We start from the raw sequence: 27,170 nt of genomic DNA on the forward strand, positions 1-27,170 counted from the left end.
GAACACTGTTCTTCCCATCCCGATATCTCAAGAAGATTGCCCGAAAGTACTGAGTAACGCCCGGGAGATATCGAGGAACCCCAGATTCCGGTATACCCAGTTCAATTATATACACCAAACGTATCTGTCACCGGCCAGGTTGAAACGCATGTTCCCCGACACAGCACCGACATGCCCTAGATGCAAGGAACCATCTGCCCACTTTTACCATATGGTCTGGGAATGCCCCCGGGTGCAAATAGAATGGAACAGGGTGGTGGAGCTACTATCAGACCAGACGGGACTAGTGCTGGAAGCGGACCCCAGATCTTGCTTATTGGGAATGAGGACAAGGGCAAAAAAACATAGACACCTACACAAATTTGTAGACCTAGCCTATGTGATGTATAAAAGGCTGATAGCAATGCACTGGAAAGCACCTAATGCCCCGGACCAGAAATCCTGGCATACCCTCACATTGAAGTGGGCCCGCACAGAACACCAGGTACTCATAAAACTGACACGAGAAGGTCGGACACACACGGGGTGCGACACCTGGGAAACACTGGTATCCAAACTCGAAGCAAAAATTGACGACAAACCTCCATGATGGGGCCCCTACAATACTTAAACCACGGTCAACGGAATATAACCAGTCGTAACAGTGAAGGTTATGTCTAAGACAAGCACACCGTGACGAAGAGCTTATCTTCACACCCCCAAAAAAAAGGGGTCAACCATCCTGTGCACACTGACATAGGACAAATAGTAAAAACACAGGGCACACCAGGTACTCCCACTGCTTACTGATAACGAACGCAAGAGTGTACACCTCAAGTTTCCACTGGAGAGCGAACATAAACAGCAGATGTTCCATAGCAACCACAAGGGGAGCCTCTCCAATATCCATCTCAAGCCTAACATTTTGTGCAACGCAGCAGAAAACAATAATACTGGAAATGATACATGGCTAGTTAAGTGTGTAAATGGGGGGGTTTTGGATGTTTAAACTGAAAATTATTTCAGATAAATGTGATCCTGTAGTATTCCTGATCAATGCTTGTACTGTTATCTGCTATGTAAAACCAATAAAAAAATAAAAAAACTTGGTGGTTTGGCCAAACCGCCAATGTCATAATAGTGGAGGTATGTACCGCCAGCCTGTTGGTGGTAATACCTGCACTATTGCACCGAACGCCGGGGTCATAATGACCCCCTTTGTCTTCTCACCGGTGGTTCTTCTTTTGCACCTTCATCCGGGTTAGCAGGGGCTCCTGATCTCCCTGGACTCTTCAACATTCTTGGACTTGGTCCCCTTCTTCCAAGGGTCTTGAGGTCCAGGAATCCATTGTTGGTGTCTTGCAGTCTCTTCTGGTTGTTGCATAATCTTCTATCACGGCTTCTAGTGTGTTTTAGGAAACTTGCTGTGTTTTACTCCTGTTTACCTGGGCTCTGGGGTGGGGTATTTTACTTACCTTTGGTGTTTCCTTACACTCCCAGCACCCCTCTACACACTACACTTGCCTAGGTGGGAAACCACCTTTGGCATCCCCCTATTTGAGTATATAGTTTGCGTTCCCCGTAGGCCTATTGCAACCGATTGTGATTTTCACTGTTTGCACTGTTTTCTGACTATTTACATACCTGTTTTCAGTTACTAGAGTATATATTGTGCATAATACTTACCTCTTAAGAGAGTATAGACTCTAAGGTATTTTTGGCCTTGTGTCACTAAAATGAAGTACCTTTATTTTTGGTAACACTGAGTATTGTCTTTTCTTGTGTGAGAGTATTGTGTGATTACAGTGGTATTGCAAGAGCTTTGTATGGCTCCAAGTTCAGGCTTGGCTGCTCTGCCTACAGCTACCTCTAGACAACCTGGCTTCTAGACACTGACTACATTTCACTAATAAGGGATAACTGGACCTCATATAAGGTGTAAGTACCTGAGGTACGCACTACAAACCAGGCCAGCCTTCTGCAGTCCAACCCTGCCGCACTCCCCAACAACGCCTACAGCTTCAACACACAGGACCTCCTGACCACAAGTGCTCCCAGACGTGAAAACCTGACACCTAAAGACACCGCTGCATCTGTCGCCCCTGGGCACAGGAGAAGAGGACCAAAGGTGTAGCCACATTCCAGAGGACCCCAAGTCTACTACTTGCTGGCTTCTACTACTTACCTGCTTGTTGTTCCTGACTGGCTTCCTAGCCTGAGCTTGCATCCTGTCTTCACAAGGACCAAACTCCCATAGGAAACCGTTGGGCACCCGGCGCTTTACTGCACACATCTGCACCCGGCCTCCACAGTGCAGCCCGGTGTGACCTGTTGGTGTGATTGTGATCAGTTCCCAATACTTTTTTTATTAAAGCGTTTTATTTATGATTTTTCATGAAATAAAATTCAAAACCAGGCAACGGTGAATGTGTCAATTCGAACAGGTATCAGGTGCACATATAAAAATTATGCAATACCATAAAACAAAGCTACAGTGCGGTGGCAGTTACATAAGCAAATCAGACGATGGACAATGCAAGCATTTGAGACAGGCATAGGTCAGTGTGTCATGTCCCCAGGTTGTGTCCCAACATATTGTAGATAATGCAAGACAAGTGCAAAAACAATACAGGGAGTGCAGAATTATTAGGCAAATGAGTATTTTGACCACATCATCCTCTTTATGCATGTGTCTGACTCCAAGCTGTATAGGCTCGAAAGCCTACTACCAATTAAGCATATTAGGTGATGTGCATCTCTGTAATGAGAAGGGGTGTGGTCTAATGACATCAACACCCTATATCAGGTGTGCATAATTATTAGGCAACTTCCTTTCCTTTGGCAAAATGGGTCAAAAGAAGGACTTGACAGGCTCAGAAAAGTAAAAAATAGTGAGATATCTTGCAGAGGGATGCAGCACTCTTAAAATTGCAAAGCTTCTGAAGCGTGATCATCGAACAATCAAGCGTTTCATTCAAAATAGTCAACAGGGTCGCAAGAAGCGTGTGGAAAAACCAAGGCGCAAAATAACTGCCCATGAACTGAGAAAAGTCAAGCGTGCAGCTGCCACGATGCCACTTGCCACCAGTTTGGCCATATTTCAGAGCTGCAACATCACTGGAGTGCCCAAAAGCACAAGGTGTGCAATACTCAGAGACATGGCCAAGGTAAGAAAGGCTGAAAGACGACCACCACTGAACAAGACACACAAGCTGAAACGTCAAGACTGGGCCAAGAAATATCTCAAGACTGATTTTTCTAAGGTTTTATGGACTGATGAAATGAGAGTGAGTCTTGATGGGCCAGATGGATGGGCCCGTGGCTGGATTGGTAAAGGGCAGAGAGCTCCAGTCCGACTCAGACGCCAGCAAGGTGGAGGTGGAGTACTGGTTTGGGCTGGTATCATCAAAGATGAGCTTGTGGGGCCTTTTCGGGTTGAGGATGGAGTCAAGCTCAACTCCCAGTCCTACTGCCAGTTCCTGGAAGACACCTTCTTCAAGCAGTGGTACAGGAAGAAGTCTGCATCCTTCAAGAAAAACATGATTTTCATGCAGGACAATGCTCCATCACACGCGTCCAAGTACTCCACAGCGTGGCTGGCAAGAAAGGGTATAAAAGAAGGAAATCTAATGACATCGCCTCCTTGTTCACCTGATCTGAACCCCATTGAGAACCTGTGGTCTATCATCAAATGTGAGATTTACAAGGAGGGAAAACAGTACACCTCTCTGAACAGTGTCTGGGAGGCTGTGGTTGCTGCTGCACGCAATGTTGATGGTGAACAGATCAAAACACTGACAGAATCCATGGATGGCAGGCTTTTGAGTGTCCTTGCAAAGAAAGGTGGCTATATTGGTCACGGATTTGTTTTTGTTTTGTTTTTGAATGTCAGAAATGTATATTTGTGAATGTTGAGATGTTATATTGGTTTCACTGGTAATAATAAATAATTGAAATGGGTATATATTTTTTTTTGTTAAGTTGCCTAATAATTATGCACAGTAATAGTCACCTGCACACACAGATATCCCCCTAACATAGCTAAAACTAAAAACAAACTAAAAACTACTTCCAAAAATATTCAGCTTTGATATTAATGAGTTTTTTGGGTTCATTGAGAACATGGTTGTTGTTCAATAATAAAATTAATCCTCAAAAATACAACTTGCCTAATAATTCTGCACTCCCTGTATAATGACTTTGGTATTAAAATGTGAGGTGGGAAGCACTAATGTACCCCATTCAGGTTCACACGTTTCCTTTCCAATTAGGTAAGTCTGGTAGGGAGCCCAATCATTTTTGGGACAAGACTGTGGTGGAAGTAATCGATCATAAGTATCTCTATGGGTGTTAAAGTAACGCATATCTGCATACCATTCTTTCAGGTTGGGCGATGGACCTCAATCTCACCAAATTGCCACTCTTCGCTTTGCCAGTAAAAGGCCCATGGCTACCAAGCTACAAAAGACTTTGTCCACTTCTCTGTCATAGCCTAGAAGGGCCAGCAGTGGTGTAACCTCTAGTTGTACTCCCACTGCGTCTACCAACTCTGCTACTATGCAGACCCAATATGTTTGTATCCCAGGACACAGCCATGCTATGTGAAGGAAGCCTGTATCCTGTTCGCCACATCTCATGCAGTCCACAGGGTGCAGTCCGTACCTAAACAACCTGACAGGGTATAATATATTTGGTTAATATATTTAAAATGAATTAAGCTATGTCTCGTGTTAAGGGATATAGGCCCTTATTACAACTTTGGCAGTAACTGCCGCCTACCGCCACGGCAACGGCCGCCAACATACTGTTGCAAGGCTCCAAGTCAGTGCCCAATACTTATCTTAACTCCCTGAGATTGACTTTGCAAGTCGTTGTTAAACCTGTGTTTGCTGAACATTATTTTTCTTCTCTAAAATAACATGGAGAGAACTCTGGAAATTGCACTGTCTATTTCTGAAACTGCAAAGTATTTATGCTTAAAAGTCTACTTACCAGATGTGTGGCCAACCATCGTGGCCAAATGGACATGATCCGTCCGAGCGCCATGGCATTCCCAGATTAATTGAGGCATTGGGGACCCCTGAAATGCCCTTGCTGACTTCCTCATGGTGGTGGGAGGACCCAGACTGAGGGGGCACCGGAGGGATCCCGAACTGCCTCTTATGAAGCCCCATACGAGATGAAAAGACGGGACAACGCTGATCAGATAGGCTTTGGGCAAGCATAATGTGCTCCCCTGGACTTGGGCAGCTGGTCCCTAGGACGTGCCCCTCGCAGCCCGCCCCCTTCTTGCCTGCTTCCACAGACGCTACCTTGCATCGACAAGGCACCTAGCTCACCCCCGGGACTGCAGCGGAGTAGGTGTCAACTACCAACGGCCACGATCTTCAGGGCTCCTGGTGCTGGCGTATACACAAGGCTTCTCTCAGAGGATCAGACTCACGCCCGTGGTTGGGGAGGCATCCCGTCTGCTGCCATACTGTTTTGAGACAAATCTTTTGAGACTAGAATTTTGCAATCCACCCTCTTTTTAAGGCTGCCAACATTGACTGTCGCAGGAAGTACTATCTACTTTCCAGCAACGTAATGGCACCAGAAACATGAGTACTCTGCTTACTTCAAGATATGCCAGGCCTGAAAATGGGACTTCTGCAGCTCTACAAACACCTGCATAAGCACTGGCACTCCAAATAAGTCTGCATTAAGTTAAAGCCAGGAAGCAAAAGCCAACCCAATGCTTTCTGGCTGTCTGGAGAGCCCATTCAGAACCGTGCCGCTCAAGATCCAATGGCGAAGCCCCCCTACCATTGCATACATAGAATGAGCAGGATTACTTCCATAGGCATCGTACTCACCTGCTCCGAGTACAAATATTAAAGGAAGGCAACCCAGGATTGACCACCTGAGTTATGGACCCTGTAATCCATCTGCAGAGTGGCACACAGATATGAAGTGGCATGATAAAGTAGAGATTTGCAACTGGACACTGTAAAATCCCCCCTCCCACCACAAAGGTGTATTTCCAACACATACCGCCTAAAAACCCCAGGTAAACAGGATCTCTAGCTATTTTCAGCCAGTGGAGGTACCAACCCCATGCTCAACGTCATTAGCAACTGCAGATAAGGGCCTTCTTGTCTCCCTACAGGAATTTAAGAAGGAGTTGCGGAAGGAACTTCAGGCAGACTTCACCATTTCCTTGAAGACTCTGTGGACTGATCTTAATTCCAAACAAAGGTGTATTTCTAACACATCCCGCCTAAAAACCCCAGGCAAACAGGATCTCTAACTATTTTCAGCCAGTGGAGGTACCAACCCCATGCTCAACTTCATTAGCAACTGCAGATAAGGGCCTTCTTGTCTCCCTACAGGAATTTAAGAAGGAGTTGCAGAAGGAACTTCAGGCAGACTTCACCATTTCCTTGAAGACTCTGTGGACTGATCTTAATTCCAAACTTACAACCTTGCAGCAAGATAGCAAGATCTTGACTCTACTGGGATTCATACACAGGATCTAGACTCCACCTGCCAAACACTGGAACAGAGGGTAGTACAGATCAAAGCCTCCTTGGAGGTCCTCAAAGATCACCTCTGTACCACTTTACTGAAGTGTGAGGACCTGGAAAATCGTTCCAGGAGGGAGAATGTTCACATACAGAATTTGGAGGAGGGCGCCAAGGGCCCTGATCTAGAGGCCTTCATCTCTAGCTTGTTCTCAGAACTCCTAGGCACTGAGGCTCCGGATAATAAACTTGAAAGAGTTCATAGGGTAGGCCCACAATTTCAAGGTGGAGGGAAGCGCCTCAGGGATGTCTTGGCCAAGCTCTGTTCTTTTAAAGTGAAGGAAGCCATATTGCAAGCAGCACACAAAACTGAAGAAGTCTCCTTCCAGGGCTTCTCCTGTTCTCTGTTCCAGTACATAGCCCCAGAAACCCTCTCTCGTCGCTTAAAATTTCAGCCAGTGACTGACACACTGTGACAAGACAATATTCACTACTGATGGATATATCCTTTCGGCCCGGCCTTTACTCATAAGAACAAGGGCCATTACTTTACGGCTTTACACGAAGCGTCCAGATTGCTAGGTATAAAGATTCCTAATGGCAATCCTCAGGAGGTAAGGATAGAGGGACAAGCTTCTCCAATCGCCACAAATTCTGAGCAGAGACAATGGCTCCCCCAATGATGACCTAGGCGTCAAGGAAAGCAGTGGGCTTTGAGCGGATTTTTTCACCCCCATTGAGGGCCCTTGGCTACCTCTTCTCTACGCGGCTTTCTCTATTATTTCTGCTGTGAACACTCTCCATGGTCGCCATTGTTTACGGGTGGTGCTTAGCAGCTGGCCGGAGAGGCGGACTTGAAACATTCTCTTTAGTCCTGTTACGGGGATGGCGAACAGTATCTCACTACACTCTAAGACACAGGCGGCCATCTGGGGTGACACTACACCAATACTTTACTATTCCAGGTTGAACTTGAATTATTCTCCGATTACACAATAAATGCCACATGTGGGACATGATGTTCTTCTACTTACTCGCTGCAACGTACGTACCTAGATGTTGGGGACCTAGGCTCCTTATTGTTATTGTTTTCTTGTTCATTTGATATTTCATGAGTGACCCACTGGAGAGGTGTGGGGGGCAACTGGGAATATTATTTTTAGAGGGGGTGAAACTCATAATACGGGAAGGTATGCCAACGCTGGTAAAATAGATAATATTACCTGATAATCTTATAGATGGTATTAACTACACTAACTTGGAGCACCAAAAGGCTTAACTCACCCTCTAAGAGGAAGAACGTCTGGAAATATCTCCTTGACAATAGGTATGACATGGTAGCCCTACAGGAGATCCACCTACGATGGGCCAATGAGCCCAGGCTTCGTCACAGGTACTACCCCCAGATTTACCCTTCATCAGCATCTACCAAACACCATGGAGTCAATTTGCTTTTCCACTCCTCCTTCAATTTTCAGACCCTATATACCAAGACAGGCAAAAATGGGAGAGTAGTGATAGTTAAAGGCAACCTCCAAGATAAGCTGTGCACAATTATCTCTCTTTACAGTCGAAATACTGCACAGGCCACGTTTCTACACATATTCTTCATGATGCTGGGAGTTTTCACTGAGGTGAAAATTACACTGATGGACAATTTTAACCTGATTTGGGATCTCAAACTTGACACTTCCCATCCACAGCAGACTCACACAGGGAGCTTTACCACAGCTTTGAAACAAGAAATTCACTTCATAGGTCTAGTTGATGGCTGGAGATCACACCACTACACCACACATGATTTTACTATTTTTCACACTCCCATTGTTCCTATTCACAGCTCGATTATAAATTCTGCAGCCAGTCCATGGAACACGCAATTCGGCGGGCTACATTTCACTGTATATCCTTATCCAATCATTACCCAGTCGAGGTGGTGTTGGGCTGGGTAGCATCTATTCCTAATTTTTTTCCAAACTCTCTCACTAGAGATCGCCTCTTTAGAGACGGCATATGCAAAACCATTTACGAATATTTCCATCATAATCCTCTCTTAGACACTTCTTATGCCACTACATGGGCCGCTTTTAAAGCTGTGATATCCTGGAAATGTATATCTTTGCTAGCCAAACAAACTAAACAAAAGACCTGCAAAAGATTACTGCTAGAAGTGGAACTACACACAGCATAAAGATAACCCTAAACTACAGTGTCAGAGGACAGCCACAGCCCTATGGGGCAAACTGAACGCAATCTATACGAATAGAGCAAAATTTACCCTTCTTTGACTTAAACATAAGACCTATGTTAAAGGGAATTAAATTAGTGCCCAGCTAGCCTGACAATTGAGAGAAATGCATCAGAAGGAATATAGGCTATCTCAAAACAGACTCAGATGAGACAATCACTTCAGAAAAGGGCAAAGCAAACACATTCCGCATATTTTATGAAACCCTCTACGCAGCAGGAACATATAGTGAAAAGGCTCAACTAGATTTTTGGGAGGGACTAGACTTACCCCAAGAATCCTCAAATCTTAATCAGGATTTGTGCGCCCCCATCACGAATTAGGAAGCTGAACACCCGAAAAAAACTTAACCTTTATAAATCCCCTAGACCTGAAGGGTTCACAGGCCATTTCTACAAAACCTTTAGCACTGACCTTGCTCCCCACCTCACGCAACTATTCAATTCTATCCCATTAACAAAACAGGTCACCCCCTCTATGGCTGAGGCTTTAATTACAGTCAAAAACAGGAAAAGACCCCCACAAATGCACCTCTCATAGACCAACTGCACTTATAATTCTGAATGCCAAATTTTATACTAGAATATTAGTGACCAGACTGGAAAACATCATGTCCGATCTGATCCATCCGGACCAGTCTGGCTTTATCCAGGGTTGACATAAGACAAGGTATTAGCACACGTGTATAAGTCAAATCAAATTGAACATGATATGGGTAAATAGGTTCAAATGTTATTAAATCCCAAAAGTATTATTACATACAACAACAAAATCAGAAGTGTGCATAGAATCAAAATTGTAAATATCCTATTAACGTTGTTCTGTTAATAAAGTAGAATATTCAATAGTCCATATTCCAAAATTAAAGTCTTAACAACTTCACAGTTCCAAATGGGGATCCAAAGTAATTCCAAATATCCAAACACGATCCAGTCCAATTCAAAACTGTCCACTATTGGTATGTCCGTCCTGTCAACACGTGTTTCATCCGGGGACTGCCCCTAGATTTCATCAGGACCTCCTACAATAGTATTATCATAGACACTGTTACAATATATCCTATATTTTCCTCTTATTTTAATTTATACAATATTACATTATGTACGCAATGGAAACCAAATCAAATTACATTATTTTGTGAAAATTGAATATTCCTTATCTACTAATATATCTCTATCATCATCCAGGTGAGCAAAAACCAATGTGTGTACAAAATGTCAAATTAATAGACAAGCAAAATTTAGATTTTCCTAGCCTTGGTGTCTGAAAGGCTAGATTTTATTAAAGACACGGAGGCGAGTATTATGCAGTCTTTTCTTGCTTTAATTACAACAGCAGCCAAGCAAGAACTACAGTTCCCAGAAACAAAGAACCACAAAATGACATCATAGTGTAGTAACCAATGGGATATCACAATGCACTACTAATATCTTAACTGCGAGCAACAAGTCCTCTTTTCTTGATGCGAACTACAGAGGAGAAGTAACCAAAACAATTACATAGAACATAAAAACCAAAGTCATAAAGTCCATGCAGCAATCTTGAAGATGACGGAGACCGAAGGCCGACTGGGAGGAATAGTCGATGCCGATCAAGTCCAAGCTCTGTAAGAGACGTTGGTGTGCATCAAGTTGAGCCAACACTGGAAGAGGGAGTTGGCACTGGAAGAGAGAAACAGGGCGGGTTAAATCGTGGTGGGATAATACTCGCCTCTGTGTCTTTAATAAAATCTAGCCTTTCAGACACCAAGGCTAGGAAAATCTCAATTTTATTACAAGACCGGAGGCTCATATTATGCATGTTCAAAGCATTGCAATCACAGAATCTGAGACATGAGAAATCGGCTTACAATAAAAAGTTCTAAACGTATTTTCATTCGACCAGTCTGCAGACTTGAGAATATCCTGTAAAGAGGAACCTGCCCAAAAGGCGCGAGAGGCCATAGCCCCTCTGGCCGAATGGGCACCAAAGGCACTAATATCGATGCCAGCAAGGGACATAACCCATTTAACCCAGCGAGCCAGGGTAGGGGAAGACACAGGAAGGTGAGGTTTCTGAAAGGAAATAAGTAGTTGGGATGAAGAGGACGATCTCAAATCTGCAGTACGGGTTACATAAGTTTTTAAACAATTTCCAACACATATCTTGGGTTGAGAAGGAAAAAATGGATAATTAATACTAGACAAATTGGTTTTTGTACGCCTTTTGATCTGAAACGAAACACCTAGGGGAGAAAAGAAAAAATAAGTAACTTCTAATGCTCTAACGTCTGAGATCCGCTTGATAGAGACCAAACATAAAAGCATGGTTAACTTGGCCGAAAGCTGTTTGAGAGATAACAACTCATTATCAGGCCACGAGGTAAGAAAACGCAACACCAGAGTAACATCCCACATAACATTATATTTAGGAGACGGTGTATTAACATATCTTACTCCCTTTAACAATTGGCAGACAAGGGGATGCTCTCCAACTGGCCTACCATCAACTCTTTGATGCTCCGCAGAAATGGCAGATCTATACAAATTAATAGTGCGATAAGCCTTACCTTGAGAAGCCAGGGAAGCCAAAAAATTTATAATTAGTACTACACTCGCTGAAAAGGGATCTGAATCCCTGTCCAGACACCAGCTGTGCCAAAGGGACCAAGCTGACTTGTAGGCCCTGGAAGTTCCAGGGGCTCTGGCCTGCTGGATAAATTTAACAGCGTCCTCCGAAATTCCTGAGGCTCTCCAGGACGACCCGAAACCTTCCAAGCTATGAGGAACAGGGACCCGTCGAGGATCAATTGATGTTGTTGGCCCTGGGGGTTCAAGAGGAGATCGGGGAATTGAGGCAGCCAAATAGGCGGAGCGATCGCCAACTCTAATAGAGTCGGATACCACGGTTGGGTTTGCCAGAAAGGAGTTACAATCACCAGAATAGACCGGTGCCTGCGCACTTGAGCGAGGACCCTGGGAATGAGAAGGAAAGGGGGGAATGCATATAGAAGGGAAGACGGCCAAATCTGAAGAAAGGCATCTGTAGCCAGGGCTTGCGGATCTGGCCTCCAACTGAAATAGGAAGGAAGGTGAGAATTGAGGCGAGAAGCAAACAGATCTATGGACATATCTCCAAAGATAGAAGAAAGGTGACTGAACACTGAAGGGTGCAATTGCCAATCGCTGGAATCGTGAAGGTGTCTGGAATACCAGTCCGCTACTGTATTGAATTTGCCTGGCAAGAACACCGCCTTGACTGAAATCCGACGAGGCAGACAATATTCCCAAAGATGTTTTGCTAGAGAGGAGAGTACCTTGGACCTGGTACCTCCTAGGTGATTGATGTATCTGACCGCGGACAAATTGTCCATCCTGAGAAGGATGGTGCAACTTACCCTGTTTTTTGCAAAAGTGCGGATGGCAAAGGAACCTGCAAGCATCTCTAAACTGTTGATGTGCAAGAAGGACTCCTTCAGAGACCATGCGCCCCCAGTCGAGAACTGACCACATCTCGCGCCCCAACCCGTCCGACTTGCATCGGATTCTAATACAAGGTCTGGGGCGGCAGAGAAGATAGTTCTGCCGTTCCAGGCATCTAGATGCGTTAGCCACCACTGAAGCTCTTCTTTGGATTCGGCATCTAAGACCAAGGGATCCGAATAAGCGAGACCTTTGTGAAGATGACGTATCTTGAGCCGTTGTAGGGCTCGATAATGTAAAGGACCTGGGAAGATTGCCTGAATGGAAGAAGCTAACAGACCTACTAGGCGTGCCAGATTTCTGAGAGAGATATGCGGAAGGGAAAGGGAGTGACGAATCTCCTTCTTGATCAATGATACCTTGTGTTGCGGGAGCTGCAACACCGACAGAGTAGTATCTATTTGAAAACCGAGAAACTCCAGTGTTTGAGTCGGAACTAAAACCGACTTTTGCACATTGATGAGAAAACCTAGACCGCGAAGCAGGTTTAGACACAGTTGAAGATGATCTAGAAGTAGATTCTTGTCCTGTGCCATCAAAAGGAAGTCGTCCAAATAAAGAATTAAACGCACCCCGTGAGACCGGAGAAAGGCTGCGACGGGTTTGAGAATCTTGGTGAAACACCATGGAGCGGAAGAAAGGCCGAAGGGAAGAACTCGAAAGTGGTAGAAAGAGTCCTGCCATTGGAATTGAAGAAACCTCCTGTGCGAATGATGGATAGGGACTGTGAGATAGGCGTCCTGCAGATCCAGTCTGACTAGCCAATCTCGATGAAGCAGAATGTCCCTGAGATGGAGAATAGTCTCCATCTTGAAGTGACGATAGATTATGAAGTTGTTGAAAGCCCTGAGATTCAACACAAGTCGAAATTTGTGATTTTTCTTCTGAACTAGAAAGATGGTGCTGAGGAAGCCCGAAGAGTCGAATTGAACAGGCTCTATTGCGCACTTGGCCAGGAGAGATTGGATTTCGACGCGCAGAAGCTCGTTTTGCTCTTGGGAAAAAACTAGGGGTATAGGGACGCGCCCTTGAACTGGCATCTGATAGAATTCCAACAGGTACCCTTGAACAGATTGAATCACCCACGGATCTGAGGTGAGAGAACGCCATGAGTCGAGACACAGAGCTAATCTGCCTCCTACAGGAGGAAGGCCAGAAGCGGAAATACTTACCGGAGGTTTGGTCTCCCCTGTTGGAGTAACCTCTGGAACGGTAGCCTCTTGAGCGACGGGGATAGAACTTCGGTTTGTATCCTGAATAGGAGTCAAGCTGTGATTGCTGGTTGAAGGAGTCTCTGTTGGAATATTGATTCCTGATGGAACGGCCGGCAAAGCGACTCCTGCCTTTGCCGGCCCTGGCAAAAACCCGAGACGAAAAAAAATTCTTCATCGAGAGCTGGGCCTTATCCAGTGAGGCAAAGGTGGACACATATTTGCCCAAATCTTTAATAAAAGAGTCTCCAAATAACAGGCCTTTGGCCAAAGGACCCTCATCTTTAGAGGCCAGAGAAGTTAATTTGGGATCGATCTTTAAAAGTAGACTCTTCCTCCTTTCAATAGAAAGCTGAGTGTTAGCGTTCCCCAGCATGCAAATAGCGCGTTGCGCCCAGTTTGAAAGGACCTCCGGATCAATGGGGTTATTATCCAATTTAGCTTCTTCCGCCAAATCAAAAATTCTGGTGAGAGGGCCCACCAAATCAAGAAGCTTGTCCTGGCAGCCTGACCAGGCTCTATCCACGCCCTTTTTGGGATCCTTGCCGAATTTTGAGAAAAACATCAGCATGTTAGGATCAATTACCGGAGTTGCTGTAATATTATCCGGAAGAGAGGGACGAGGACATTCTGACTTAAGTTTATTACGAGCGGCTTTATCCAGAGGATGACGCAAAAAGAAGGAAACATAATCCGCCACATGTTCTGATGGATACCACTCCTTTGAATTTGGATGGACCATGAAGGAGGGATCAAATAAGGGCTCACCAGCCTGGTCTACCAAATCATGAGACACTGGGTGAACGTCACCACCGTCAGAAGGAGAAATTCTACGCCTTTTCTCCAGAGGCCCATAAGTAAATGGATCTCCTGATCCGTCCATATCGCCATCATGGCTGGAAACATTATCATCGTCATCCGTGTCTCGTAACTGTGAACATACAAAGGGGAAGGAGGGGGACCCGATTTATAGACCTCTCGGGTTGAAGGACCAGAGGAAATGCCTTTAGACGACATTGGGAGAGTGGCCGCACGTTTCCTGCTCTTATTAAGAGGCAACTTGGAAGAAGACATCATCTTTGAAACCGAGGCTTCAAAATTTTTGGTAACCTCAGACATGGAAACAGAAACTGCTTGTTGAACAGAGTCCCTTATGAAGGACTTCAAGCTCTCCTGAAACACTTGGGAATCCTCCTCCCCAGCCATAATGTAAAAACACTAGGCAAAAAAAAAAAAAAGGAAAACAAGCAAATAGCTAAAGCACTGGGCACACAAGGGTTAACTTCTGAAGAAAAACAAGGGAGGAGTGGCTGAAGGGGCGGTACAAGCAAAAGGAGGCGTTTCAGTAGAAACGAAGCAGGCTGAACTGAAGTGGGCAGGGCTTCGACGATGAAGAAAAACGGGAAGAAACCGAGCCAATTATGCTCAAAAGCAGCCCCAAAACCGTTTGACAACACCGAGCGACTACCGACGAGGTATGGCGGCAGGAGAATGTGAAGAATCTGTGGAAATGCGAAACGCGCGAGCGCGCGTCCTCAACGGCCGAAGACGGCCGTTGAGAGACGCGCTGTGAAAGAAGGAAAAAGACGCGCGTGCACTCAGAATAACCGCGTATGAAGTCAACAAGCTTAAAACCCTACCGGAGCGGTTAAAAAAGCTAATAACTTATCGAATAAATAATGCAGGTACTTATCTTGACTGCCCGCAGCAAGAAAAGAGGACTTGTTGCTCGCAGTTAAGATATTAGTAGTGCATTGTGATATCCCATTGGTTACTACACTATGATGTCATTTTGTGGTTCTTTGTTTCTGGGAACTGTAGTTCTTGCTTGGCTGCTGTTGTAATTAAAGCAAGAAAAGACTGCATAATATGAGCCTCCGGTCTTGTAATAAAATCCAAAACCACAGCACCATATTAGTGATGATTCCACACCATCTACTAGACAGTCCCCTTATAAGCCTCAGTGTGAGATTGTATCCGTGCGACAAACCCTACCTTAAAGGAAGTTTCCAATTGTTTATATTAGTGATATTTTCCTAGCATTCGCACATCCTTTGAGAGGACTTCTGTTAAGGTAAAATAAATGTTAAATCATCTAGCTCCCCACTATATTATTGTGTAGTGTGTCTCAGTCGTTACCGTCCTATGACTTACCACTACTCCATATCTCGGATTAGTTATTGAAATACATTTTCGCATTCACTATCTCCTGTGGTGAATATAAACATATCCAATTAGCCCATCTGTGTTAAGAAATATGCATCTTGAATTACAGCGTATATTTAGACAATAGATATCCGAGGTTCAAAGCCTCACTTTCTACTCACCCATTGATTTCTGTATTTAACCACGCTCTGCGAGTACGCATTCCCGAGTGTCAAAGCCGACACTCCTCGGCTTGTGACACTCTATACAGCCGTCCCGTAATTGAAAGAGAGGAAGGACTAAACTTATTAACGTCCGTAGGCTACAAGTAGCTGGAATCGAAAACGGACAATATTATTCCGAGATTTTTTCTTTAATCACCGAGGCTTCACGTTGCTTATTCGGCTAGGAACCCTGGTACACAGTTTAGGCTATACCCTTATATCGTATTTAAACAGACATCTCTGCTGAGTGTAAACATCTCTGGGAGCTTCCCAAGTAAACTTAATTATGTTCACAGGGAAGCATTGTCTATTAACCCTTATTATTAATACGAACTCTAACATCCTGTCCATACTTAAATATTGCCTATATAACTCTACGTGTACCTACACCCCTAATGTATATTGACAGACTCAAGTGTGAAAAATATATAGATTATTACCCACCTATCAATTTATAGACATGATCCCTGGATATTATTTATTTATCTCCTAAGAAATATTCCATTTCGTAGTCCGTATTGAGACCTTGTTCTACAGCTCCCAATTTCAAAATCCATTGCGATTCCTTTCTCCTTAGGGCTAATTCCCTGTATCCACCACGGGGGTTGACTTCACAGTGATCAAAACCAAAAAATGTAAATGTCTTATGGACTGTCTGTGCATTACATGTCCTCATGTGAGATGCTATAGGATAACGCTCATCTTGTTGATTAATTGCCCTCCAGTGTTCTGAGATTCTAACCTTTAGCGGGCGTATTGTGCTACCTACATAGATCTTATCACATTTGCAAATAATCATATACACCACAAACTTAGTACTGCAGTCTATATGCGATTTTATAGATACTTTGTTACCACTACTATCATTGAATTGCTTCTTAGGCTGCCATGCCCATTTGCAAACTGCACACGAACCGCATTTGAAAAAACCCAGGCTACGTTTACTAAGCCAGTCTATTTTATTCCTCTCCAATGGATAGCTGGGACTAAGTATATTGCTAAGGGTATTGCCCCTTCTAAATACTACCTCGGGTCAATTCCCAATATGTTTTCTAAGTGTATTGTCCTGAGTTAGTATGGACCAGTGTTTTTTCATACTCCTAATGAGTATTTTAGACTTTTCCGTATAATCCAAAATAATCCTAATCCTCTGATCTTTGTTTATATCAGATGTATCACCCTTACATGTATCCAAACCTAATATCTGTCTGCGTGATAGGTTTCTCGCTTTCCGTAATGATTTCTTTATAGTAGTATCAGAATAACCCCTAGCTAGAAAATCTCCGTCCCATATTGTCAATTTCCTCTACAAAGTCACTATTTTTACTGCAATTTCTCCTTGCTCTAATCATTTCTCCGAGTGGTATTGCCTCTATCTGATGCTGTGGATGAGCACTCCTAGCATGCAATATGTTATTGCATGAAGTCGGTTTACGATAATACTTTCTATTTTGTGATCCTCGACAAACAGTTCCACATCAAGGAATTCTAACCGAATCTCACTATATTTATGTGTGAATTTGATGTTCACATCATTTTCATTAAGATATTTACACAATTCCTCTAGTGAGCTTACATCTCCTGTCCATAACATAAAACAATCATCGATGTATCGTTCCCAATATAGGATGTGAGTATGCCATTTTGCTGCACCCGGGCCCCAAATCTATGTTTCTTCGAACCACCCCATAAACAAATTTGCGTATGAGGGGGAAAATTTAGAGCCCATTGCTACACCCTGTTTTTGCTTGTACCAATCATTTTTTAAAAGAAAGTAGTTGTTATTGAGTATGAAATCAATCATATTAATTATCATCTGTGTATGTTCCATCAAACTGACTGACCTCTTCTACAGAACATGTTCAATCGCTTTAATCCCATATTAGTGTTGTATGCTAGTATACAATGCCACCACATCTAAGGTAACCATAACCATTCCTGTATCCCATTGTATGTCTGAAAGTACACTTAATATATGTTTCGTGTCTCTAATATAAGAGGGCAGATTACAAACAAGTGGTTGTAAAAATGTATCTACAAATTCTGACAATCTTTCAGTAGGACCACCCACACCCGAGACAATAGGTCTACCGGGTGGGAATGCCAACTGCTTATGAATCTTGGGCAGCGTATATATACAAGGAAATTTGGGGCGATACACCTGAAGATATAAGTATTCATCCTCATTCAACAGCTCCCTCTCCCTCCAGTTCTTCAATAGGTTGTTAATCTCTCTGGTCAATGTGTTTATCGGATTAGAAGATAACTTCTCATAACAGTTCTTATCATTAAGTTGTGTAAAACTTTCCTGCTCATAGTCCTTACGATTCATAATCACTATATTGCCACCCTTGTCCGCTCTCTTAATAATCACGTCGTCATCCAATCTAAGAGATTTCAATGCAGCATATTCCTTACTCTTCAGATTCGTTTTTCTTATTTGTATCCTCTTTGTTTCTGCTCTGTTTAGGTCTTCCCACACCATTTTATAAAACGTTTCTATATTACTGTCTATTGTGAATCTCGGCATCCAGGTTGATCTTTGTTTCAGACCACTAGTAATATGTAAATTTGATGGTAAATTCAAATCCTGTAAAACAGTGGAAATGGTTGTCGGATATTCTTCATAATCTGTAATTGTCAATAACGCCACTGTATCATATACATCCTGAATGGATAGACCACTTAATACCGGTTTGGCATGAGAAACTACCTCCGTCTCCTTACTACGCAATTCAAAATACTTTTTAAGTTTGAGTTTCCTAATAAATTTGTACAAATCAATCTTAGATTTACAGATATCTACAACTGACGATGGACAGAAACCCAGGCCTTTATTAAGAAGACTGATCATATCCGGAGACAATGGCTTATCTGACAAATTTACCACATTATTTACCAAATCTTCAGATGGTTCTACATCATTTTGTCCCATGTTCTCATGCCCGAATATGCTTCGCTTTTTCCCTCCTCTCTTCCCTCTTCTAGTCTTCCTGTTCTGTTTTTCTTTGAATTTAACTCCCAGTTGCCCTGCTTTATTCTCTTCAACTCTTGTAAAAAACCTCCACCTAGTATATCTAAACTCTCACGCGATTCATTACCCTCTGTGTCACTAATACTCTTGACCAAACTGCTCCTAGATGTGGATGATGATTCTACTGAGGTACTAGATTCTACTGTCACCGTTGCATGCTTGATCAAATGATCATATTTGCGTGAAAAAGTAAAAACCCTTCCATTGGCAAAGTCTAATTCGTCCCTTTTGAACTTCCTAGCTTTCCTTTGTTTAATCTCATCTTGATACCTTACAATCACATCATTTAGGATGTGATAATTCTTCTCAGTGGCTTCTTTAAGATCTAATTCTAAAATGTATTTTTCCAATATGTCTATCTCAGATTGTAATCTTCCCACTTTCCTTTCTGCATTCTCTATCAGAATGTCCATCAGTTTCATAGAGTTTGATTGTAACTCCTCCTCCCATTTTCTCAATAGATCCACATCTAAGTCATCATAAGTGGGGAATATATGTGAGCGTAGACCCTGTGGTATCCTATTAAGCTTCTTATATTGTTGTAGTGTAACCGCATCCCACCATCTCGACATCTCATTTTTCTTCAGTTTTTCCAACCTAATAAATTTATCCAGGGTTGGCAAACTCACAATAATTTACAGAGAGTAATCCATTTGATTGAAAAGGCCACAAAAAAAGTTCCCAGCAATTTTGCTGACTTAAGATGCCGAAAAAGGCCTTAGACTGGGTGGATTGGTCCTTTCTTTTTCATACTCTCCAGAGGTTTGGCTTCGATGAACGATTTATTACCACAGTTCTAGCGGGTTATGCTATCCCTGACTCTCAAGTGGTAGTGAATGGAGTAGGATGAGGCATATTTCCCCTACACCAGGGCACCAGGCAAGGGTGTCCCTTCTCACCGCTGCTATTTGCCCTCAGCATTCAACCCTAGCAATTAGCATCAGGGAAAGACAGGCAAGTAAAGGTATTCCCTTTGGCCATACTGATCTTAAAATATCCCTTGTTTCTGATGATATCCTACTCTCACTCACTTCTCCAACTGCCTTATTATCTACCTTAAAACAAGAACTTGCACATTATGAAGCCATTGCTGACTATTGGGTAAATCTCCACAAGTCTTTTCTACTAAACCTAACACTACCTGTATCTGAAATTGAACTCTTAGTTCAAACAAACCCTTTTTAATGGGCTAAAAAAGAAAAAGGTTGTTTAGGGACTAAACTAACACCCAAAATCTCAGATTTATACAGGGCAAACTTTCCCTCGCTTCTCCGCCAACTTACAATAGACATCAAAAGATGGGTGCCTTTAAAGGACTGTGTTGCCTACACTTTATTTTTTTTTATAGGGCCTCCCAACTGAACTGGACCAGGACTTTTTTTCCAAGCTTTGCTTGACGGTCCTACATTTCTTATGGCAAAACAAAAGTCCATCTTCCTTATAAATTGCTTAGGAAACAGAGAGGTGGATGAGGAGTGGCATTTCCTCACAACCCCCTTTCGCTTTAATCCAGCATTTCTCCCAGCGTTAACACCAAATCCATTTGATCAATGGAGGGAGGGGGGGCAGCCTAATGCTGTCAGATTTCTTTCACAGCGAAAACGTGCTTACCTTTGAACATTGTGAGAGGGACTTTGGATTATCCCCTACTGAAAGATACCACTACATTCAACACATACACTTGGCTCTTCAACTGAACACACACCTAGCGGCCACTAGAGATCTCACCCCAATTGAAAGATTTGTTTGCCGCTCTGGTGGTAAGAAAGGCTCAATCTCCTTTCTCTAGAGCCATCTACTTACAACAGCCCCACCTTATACCCCCATTAGGTGCAATTCAGGGACACCACGCTCAATACTTCGATCTCAGACAGCAATGGTGGAAACTATGCAACAATATCTCTCGAGTCAACCATTCCCTGGGCATGTGAGATGCACATTACAAACTCTTATTTGACTGATACCTGTACCCTACAAAACGTAAAAAGATATTCCCCAACCAGGCGGACCTTGGCTAGAAAGGATGTGGCCTCCTGGGAGACTTCTGCCATATTTGGTGCGACTGCCCTACTCTGCCATTTCTGGGACGAATGCACACCAGCATTTGCTCTACTAGGCTTTTAAGACGATTCTCCGACACAACAATCCTCAAGTGACCTCTCCATCCTCTGGCTTTGCCTAGGTGCTGTCAAAATAGGCATAGCGGCAGCCTGGAAGAAACCCACAGCTCTATCTCTTTTCCGGTGGCATGTCAGAATATGGCAAGCTATAACAATGGAACGAATGGCAGATACACAATCAGATGATTTAAAAAATGTTGAATAAATGGGGACCTTTGATGCAGTTTCTATCAGAGCGGCTCCCCCTGACTGTCTGTCCTAACCGAACAAGGGCCCTCCACTTATTTGCATTTTGGGAACCTTCTGAGACTCGTCTCACAATGAGACAAAAGTCTAGCCCCCTCCTGTATGCATATACTCATATGTTCCTACGCATCCCACACACACTAATGTTTCTCCTTTTCACTTTTTCTGTTTTTTCGAAGTTTCCTCTTTTTTTCTGTTTCCAGAGGGGTAGAGGGGATTGGAATTGTGAAGCATTGAGTAGCATGTATTTCGCTGTATTTTGTTGACGTCGTTCCATTTGATACCAAGTGGACACTTTGCTACGCTTTGTCCTATGTTTTTAGCAACTGTAATTGATATTAGAAGCCTGAAAGGTCATCATTTTGAAGCCTGCTAAAGATATTGTATTTGATTATCTCAATTCTTGATATATAAACCTAATAAAGAAAGTCTGACACAAAAACGTCTACTTACCTGATTACGAAGTTCTTGGATTTGAAACATATATAAAAAGAATTATTTTTCTAAATTGATCTTGGATTTATTCTTTGAGTGTGTGTCTCATTTATTGCATCTATAAGCACAGCAAATGACTAGCACTACCCTCTGATAAGCCTAACTGCTCGCCCACACTACCACAAATGGAGCATTAGTCCAGGCGCAGCCCGTCCTTTAGGGCGGAGGGGCCACGCCCCCCACCTTTTGCTCTCATGAAAAATGCCTGTCAGACTGTGCAAAGGTCAGCCTAACAGACACTCTTCTTGTTCAGCTCAGGCAACCAGGAGCGAGACATGCGCGATTTGCGCAGACTCCTGGCTGCCTGAGATGAACTTTGCTGGGCTGAAGAGGTCACAGTTCCTATAGACGTGACCAACCGGCCCTTCCCCGCTGTGACAAGGGGAAGCGTCACCCATTGACCCCAACTTGAGTGCTTCAGGTTTAAGCCCTGAAGCGCCCAGGGCGAGTGTCAATCAGTGACACCTCGTCACAAAGTGGGTAAGGGTCAGCAGTCTCACTGACCCCATCCCACTCTGTGACGAAGTTGGGACTGCTGCCTTCCCTCACTGGCTGACCTAAGGTCAAAGATAATGTTGACAAAGAAGAAAAGAAAACCTGGGATAAAATGAAATTTGTACGTAGGAAAGATGCACATTGGAAGAGCAGGAGGTCCATTAAGCAGAATGTAAATGGATTTCATTGAAATGCCTGTGTGTGGAAGATTGAGATACATGGTGGTAATCGTTTGCATTTTTAGTCATTAAATTGAAGCATACCCCACATGTAGGAATGACAGCCTTACTGTAGCAAAGTTATTGCTTAGGGAGCTGATACCACGTTTTGTTTTTTTGGTCTCTTTAGAATCAGATAGAGGATGTCACTTGAATAACGAAGTAATTAAATTACTATGGCCCTCATTCTGACCTTGCCGGGCGGCGGAGGCCGCCCGCCAAAGTCCCGCCGTCAGGTTACCGTTCCGCGGTCGAAAGACCGCGGCGGTAATTCTGACTTTCCCGCTGGGCTGGCGAGCGGTCGCCTTCAGACCGCCCGCCAGCCCAGCGGGAAAGAGGCTTCCACGATGAAGCCGGCTCGGAATCGAGCCGGCGGAGTGGAAGCTGTGCGACGGGTGCAGTTGCACCCGTCGCGTATTTCACTGTCTGCGCAGCAGACAGTGAAATACATGTAGGGGCCCTCTTACGGGGGCCCCTGCAATGCCCATGCCAGTGGCATGGGCACTGCAGGGGCCCCCAGGGGCCCCGCGACCCCCCCTACCGCCATCCGGATCCCGGCGGTCGGACCGCCGGGATCTGGATGGCGGTAGGGGGGGTCGGAATCCCCGCGGCGGTGCAGCAAGCTGCGCCGCCGTGGAGGATTCAATGGGGCGGCGGTACACTGGCGGGAGCCCGCCAGTGGTGCCGGTCCGACCGCGGCTTTACCGCCGCGGTCGGAATCCCCATTGGAGCACCGCCGGCCTGTCGGCGGTGCTCCCGCGGTCCTCCGCCCTGGCGGTCAAAGACCGCCAGGGTCAGAATGAGGGCCTATGTTCAGCCTTAAACATTGAGCAGAAGTTGCACTGTAGTTATCGCCCTGAAGCCTCAGGACTCGTAGAACAAATGAATGGTAACCTGAAGTCACGACTTGCAAAAATGACGGAAAAGTGACGGATTTACCACCAGCCGTATTACGAGTCCATTATATCCTATGGAACTCGTAATACGGCTGGTGGTATATCCGTCACTTTACCGTCACTTTTGGGACGGATTAACACTCCTCCAAAGTTGGAATAACTCCCTTAGTGTTTTCTTGTCTCAACATATTCATACACAAGGAGATCTTTATTCCGATTTTTATTATCACTTGTTGTATGAATATGTTGAGACAATAAATGTGAGAGAATGCTATGTTTGCACTCAAGTGCCTTCATCAGCAGAAGTAGGGATAACTTATCAAAGCTTGCCACTAACATTGGAATTAGTTGCAGTCTTCTATTTACAAGGTTATATAACCAAGAATACATACAGTATGTTTACTCCAATCATGATTTAGGGGGTTATTCCAACTTTGGAGGACGTGTTAATCCGTCCCAAAAGTGACGGAAAAGTGACGGATTTACCACCAGCCGTATTACGAGTCCATTATATCCTATGGAACTCGTAATACGGCTGGTGGTATATCCGTCACTTTACCGTCACTTTTGGGACGGATTAACACTCCTCCAAAGTTGGAATAACCCCCTTAGTGTTTTCTTTTGTTCCTATTCTCAAATACTTGAGTAGGCTGGCTAGAGAGAAGAATATAGCATTGGTGAGAGGTATCTTGGAACCTACGCTAATAATTGGCACAGCTTACACGCACAGGAACAACCTCACCTGCTTACTTTCACCAGTAGAAAAGAGTTTTCTAGATCAGAATGATGACAGGAGAAAGGCGCTAAAGGAGAAAATAGATAAAGGGTTAGTGAAAAGAACATTTAGAAATGACCATGCATTTAGTGAAACTAAAACACAAGGGGGATTAGCTTAAGATGCACAATATGTAGGGAAGCTATGTATATATAGACCACAATCCAGAACAGACACTTTATTTGTGGGAACGAGTGAATGCAGACATGTGTTTCTCTTCTAGAATAAATTGACTTTTATGCTAAATGGACAAGACCCAGCGATTACTGGGGTTTATTACATATGTGGACCAAATGCCTATTACCGTTTACTTAGACGATGGTATGGCACATATTATTTGGAAATTGTGTTCCCAAAGATTTATCACCTTGAAAACCCCGGTGGAACACCTAAACTGAATGAATTACATTTTGCTAGACAAAAGAGAGAATCTTATTCTGACATATTGGGAGATATAGTTGGAGCAATTATTCCCTCAGTCATAGTTATTCTAAATTCTTTGAAGATTTCAAAGTTATCTATTATTGTGTATAACATGCAGACTAGTTTTTCAGGAGCCATGGTCTTAATGGACACTGAAATGGCCGAGGTATATTCTATGACTCTTCAGAACCACCTTGCGTTAGATATCTTTTTAGCAAAAGAGGGCGGAGTCTGTAAAATGCTGAAATCGCAACATTGTTGTACTTACATACCTGATAACAATAAAGAAATTAAAAGCTTCATTAACAATCTGACTAACGTTAACTCTGACCTAAAAGTTCTAAAAGAACCTGGGATTTGGGAAAGACTTGGCAAAGGTTTTGCTTCTGTGGGAAATTGGCTAGGCAACCTAGGGAAAGGTATAATTGTAAAAATTGTACAGGTAATATTGATTATTATAATTTGTATCATTGGCTTATGGGGAGCTCATAAATTGTACACCATAATTAAAAGCCAAACGATGATAAATGAACAGATGAGGGAGAAAATTAAACTGGAAAAAGTGAGAAGCAGATATTTTGATGAGAACTGGAAAAGGAGGGAAAAAGTTAGACGATGAAACAAAATTTTAGAATCACAAAAATTATGCTGTGTTATGTAAGGTGTGATGACACATTTAGGGGGTCATTCTGACCCCGGCGGTCTCAGGGTCGGCGGGAGCACCGCCGACAGGCCGGCGGTGCCCCGCAGGGCATTCTGACCGCGGCGGTTCGGCCGCGGTCAGATGCGGAAAACCGGCGGTCTCCCGCCGGTTTTCCGCTGCCCTTTAGAATCCTCCATGACACCCCCTACCGCCATCCTGTTCCTGGCGAGTCTCCCGCCAGGAACAGGATGGCGGTAGGGGGTGCCGCGGGGCCCCCGTAAGAGGGCCCCACTATGTATTTCAGTGTCTGCTATGCAGACACTGAAATACGCGACGGGTGCCACTGCACCCGTCGCACATACCCACTCCGCCGGCTCCATTCGGAGCCGGCTTCCTCGTGGGGAGGGGTTTCCCGCTGGGCTGGCGGGCGGCCTTCTGGCGGTCGCCCGCCAGCCCAGCGGGAAAGCCTGAATGGCCTCCGCGGTCTTTCGACCGCGGAGCGGCCATATGGCGGTTCCCGCGAGGCGGGCGGCTACCGCCGCCCGCCTCAATTAGAATCAGGGCCTTAGTCATCAGAGGAGGGATTGTTAAAGCTGAAATAGTTAATAATAAATCTGCATTGATTAATAGCTAAGAATTTACATAAATTGTGCTAACATAGAGAAATCAAGTGGTTTGGAAAATGTACCCACCTAAGTGGCTACCATTACATGTATGACATTAATAAAGAATTGTCATTAATTGTTTAAAAAATGTGCATGTGTAGAATAAAATGTATTAGCGGATCATATTAATGTATTGACTAAATATATTTGCTTAAAAATACTAGGTATCCAGTAATTATGAAATTATGGCCTAGTCAACAAGGCCTCATGTAAAGCATTGTGGCATTAATAAATGTTTGTAGATGTTTTTGTGGAAGCAGAGAATTCACAATTATTCATTGTTCACACAGCGCTGACCAAATAGATTTGTAACGTTGCAATGTTAAACTAGTCGATGTCTTAAACTTTCTTGTGAGAAATGTCTGCTTTAATGCAATGCAATGATTTGACAATGGCTTCTCTGACTGGAATTATGATTGCAACTGAAAAGTTACCTGACGAACATCGACATTTGAAAGACAGTCTAGTTATATCATAGATTTAGGAATTAATGTTTACTGGTTCTACTGTGAACACCCGATATTCTGACCAATGACAAGGTGAGAAAATACTTTAGGGATTTTCAGTTTACCTCGAATACACTTAGCAGGAGAGTTAGCAGTTCCAGTTCCCATTCGAGGAGCAGAGCAGTCCCTGATGTCTTTTATTCCTAGCTTTAGCCTCATCACGTAATTTTGTTTATGCTATTGGTGCTGTTTCCTTATCTTGATGCCCTTTCTAAGTTTGTTCAGTTAACTTAGAGCTCAATCGTGGCTGAGTCAATCCCCTTCACTTTCCCTTGCCAAAGCGGACTAGACAGATGTCCAACTGACAAAGAAATCACAGCTTACTGATCCATTCAGGAGAAGTATAACAAAATGCTATTGTCTTTGTTATAGATTTTCGTTCTTCCTTTTAGATACCAACCACTATTTTGTTCGAGCCCTAGTTAGATGTTCTACAAATTAACTTTTGACTAAATTACCTTTGCATGAAGCCCAAACATGCCATTCAAATTGGAGGGTTAGTTAGTGTGTCATGTGCTAACAAATGTTATCAACAAGGAATTGATTTTACTAATCTGTCGTATCTAGATGTATGCCATCTCTATTGTTCAGTTATTGTTGTTATCAATTTGCACGGTAACTCTTGAATGTTTAACGATAAATGTTTTGTTTAAATTGAGATTCTTCTGCTGCTTTAGTCAGCCTGTGTTGTTTGTGTATGCATATGAGTTGGTCTTGAGATTCATTTACGTGATATTAGCATTGTTAATCTAGGGTAATAAACTTTCTAACTTTACTAAAAGGTGTGGTTATTGGTGGTCACATGGGTCATGGTGAGTAAAGATTACTGACTCAAAGTTTCTGATAAATGATTTATTAAACAGGTTATATTGTTGCTGGTTAG

The sequence above is a fragment of the Pleurodeles waltl genome, chromosome 3_1 (assembly GCF_031143425.1).
Source record: "Pleurodeles waltl isolate 20211129_DDA chromosome 3_1, aPleWal1.hap1.20221129, whole genome shotgun sequence".
Classification (NCBI taxonomy): Eukaryota; Metazoa; Chordata; class Amphibia; order Caudata; family Salamandridae; genus Pleurodeles; species Pleurodeles waltl.